This window comes from Elephantulus edwardii, unplaced genomic scaffold (assembly GCF_000299155.1).
Source record: "Elephantulus edwardii isolate Elephantulus edwardi_28Jun2011 unplaced genomic scaffold, EleEdw1.0 scaffold00004, whole genome shotgun sequence".
Lineage (NCBI taxonomy): Eukaryota > Metazoa > Chordata > Mammalia > Macroscelidea > Macroscelididae > Elephantulus > Elephantulus edwardii.
In genome coordinates this window covers 31269301-31272632 of record NW_006399754.1, presented here as the reverse complement: position 1 = coordinate 31272632, position 3332 = coordinate 31269301, and positions in this window count along the sequence as shown.

Genomic DNA, 3332 nt, shown 5'->3' with positions numbered 1-3332 from the left:
CTCAGTTTTGGCAAGCAATAGAAGTTATGTTTCACATGAGTACAATTAAATGTTCTGGGATTCCCACTCTTCACAAGATTAGCCTCAATACCACTTTCATTCAAATATATTGACCAATAACCAGAGCCAAAAAGGAGGAAATAGGAAATTTTCCCCACTTTTGTGGTCAGAAATTGATTGGACAGGCTATCAAGATACATTAATAACAATGAGGACTGGAAGGCAAAAGTCGGGAAGAAGGAAGAAGGATCAGTTGTCAGAAAACATGAACTTGGTGACAGAAATGATGTTGGAGACAGAATGATAGAATTTGGCACAATCAATGATTTATTCATTGCAAATACCTTCTATAAGAAACATAAGCCATAATGTTTTCCATTTTTTCATAGGTATGTAAAAGTGGGACCATGAGTGAGGAAGACTGAAAAATAATTGCTACCCTTAAATAGTGAGGTTGGCAAAAATACAAAATGTATTAGTAATAGATCATCAAAAGAACAAACAAATATAGCTGACTGAAGCACACAAAGAGCTTTCCTTTCTAGCAAGGATAGTGAGACTTTTACCAGGCATGGCAAGTCCCTAGGAAAGGGCCCACCCTTGGAACAGTGACAGTCAGGAAAGGAAAGGAAGAGCCTTAATGGTATGGAGTGTCACCGTGGCTTTAACAGTGAGATAAAGCACAGAAGAGATGGTGATGGCAGCCCGGGTTCCTGGGGGGTGTAGTGAAGGTGCCTACAGAGTTGGAATGAGTCAGAAAGGTTACGAGAGCAATGACTACAGAATAGCGATGCATGAAGAGCGTCCAACTGGGTTACTAATTTACTTAACAGAAACTCAGAGTTTAGACACTGTGAAAGCATTTTACCTTTTGTGTTGTTCTTTGAGGGAGCTCTGGTTGCCTTCTGGTAAGAAACTGCCCTGCTTCCAAATGCTTTACAAGTTTTACATGTCCCAAAGATACGTGGTTCAAACCCACCAGCTGCTCTGTGGAAGGACGAACAATCTCCTTTCATAAGATTATAGCCTCTGAAAACCCACTGGAAGGTCAGCTATGGGTCAGTTCCAACTCAACGGCAAAGGACAACGACAATACCTGTCACTGAGTCTGCTAGGACTAGAACAACCCATGAACAATCGGTCTGAACCTCACTCTCAGCTGGGCAATCCTCAGATCTCTGACCAAATCCAGTCCATTGTGACAGTCACTGGGCTGTAATTCACCGTTACTGTCACTAGGCGAGCATCTCATCGAGATGTTTGCTCTCTTTCTCAGACTTTCCATCTATCCCAGTGGTATGTCTTCTTCCAAGGACTGGCCTCTCCTGACAACATGTCCAAAGTATGAGAAACAAAGTTTCACCATCTTTACATCAAAGGAAGCATCCTGGTTACTTCATCAAGCTTGACTTGTTGGTTCTTTTGACAGTACAAGGGATATTCACTATTTTCCCTACCTTTCAATTCAAAGACCTGAGTTCTGTAATCCTTGTTCATTGTTCAACCTTCAAATGCATGTTTTTGTTGTGTGTAGAGAGATCAGTTGGCCTAGTGGAGAGAAAGTGATGCTACCAAACCAAAGGTCGTATAGCCCTGGTTTTTCCACTTGCCATACAGAGGTAACTCATGGTTGCTGGGAAGCTGAACACTATGACACTGATGTGTCGGATGCAATACTGGTTATCCATGGTGGACAGTGTTTAGTGGATCTCCTCAATTAAAATAAGCTTGGAAGCAGGAGTGACATCCACTTTCGTAAGAGCTTGCTTCCAGAAACCCTATGAACCTGGAGAAAGGATGAAAGTCACACAAATGTTGAGGGCTTTCGTTCATAGGGTCGCTATGAGTCACCTACGACTCGATGTCACTTAACAACAACCACCACCATCCAGTTGGAACCAACCCATAGCTAATCCTTCAGTAGGTTTTCAGAGGCAGTAAATCACAGGGGAGGTGATTACCCATCTTTTCCCTGCAGAGCAGCTGGTGGACTTAGACTATTCACCTCTGTGTTGGCAACACATTTCCTCATCACTAAGCTACCAGAGCTAGGAAGCAATGAAAAAGACCATGGCTTGGATCAGGCACACCTCGGTCGTTAAAGATAAATCATTGCTCTTCAGCACTTTGAGGAGGTGCATCACAGTAGATCTTCCCAATGCAACACATCTTTTAATTTCTTGATTGCTGTTATTTTGAGTGTTGATTGTGGATCCAAGAAGAATGAAATTATTGACAACTTTTTTCTCCTCTTCATTTTCTTTTTAGAAAATCAAAAGACAGTATGCAATGGGAAAATCTGCCACCAGGTACCTTTCCAGAGTGCTAAAAAACGATGCCAGTCTAGAGACTAAGGTGCACCTGATCCAGGCCCTGGTCTTCACAATTACTTGCTATGCACTGGAGATCTGGACAATGACTAAGGATGACAGAAGAAGAATAGACAGCTTTGAGTTGTGGTGCTGGAGAAGAGTCTTGAACACACCATGGACTGCCAAGAAAACAAATAGGTCTGTCTGGGAGAGGGTGAAACCAAGTTTCACCTTGGAGGCTAGGATTTTGAAGCTGTCTCACATACTTTGGGCACATAGCCAGGACAGACTTGTCCTTGGAGAAGGATAACATGCTTAGAAGCGTAGAGGGACAGAGCAGGAAAGGAAAAGCCCTGATAGGATGGGTTGATACAGTAACTGGGGCAATCGGGGGACGGGGTGTCCAAATCAGTGAGCCAGGCTTAGCACAGGGCAGGCTTCAGAGCTACTATACATAGGGTCTCTATGGGTCACAGGTGACTTAACAACACTATTATAATGTGCCTTTTAGTCCATTGCTGAGAATTTTTGCTTTCTTGACATTGGATGATGTGTAATTCATATGAAAGGCTGTATATACTCTTTGATCTTCTGCTGTAAATCCTTAAAGTTTTCATTTTCTGCAAGCAAGTTTGTGTAATCTGCATAACTCAGTTCAGGGAATTCCTTCAATCCTGATAGCACATTCATGTCTATAGTCTAGATTCTTGGATTATTTGTTCAGCCTATAGATTGAATAAGTATGGAGAAAGTATAAAGCTCTGACATATATTTTTTCCTGATTTTAAACCTTGCAAATTTTTCCTTGTATTTCTCAAACAACTGATTCTTAGCCTATGAATAGGTTTTACACATTGCTGTTATTGTTATGAGCCATTGAGTCTCTTTTGACTCACAGCTATCCTACGCCCAATAAGCTTGACGCCCAATAAGCTTGAAACTTGCTCTGTCCTGTGCCAGCTTTACCGTCTCTGATACACCAACCCTCATTACCCCAGTCACTGAATCCATCCATCTCAT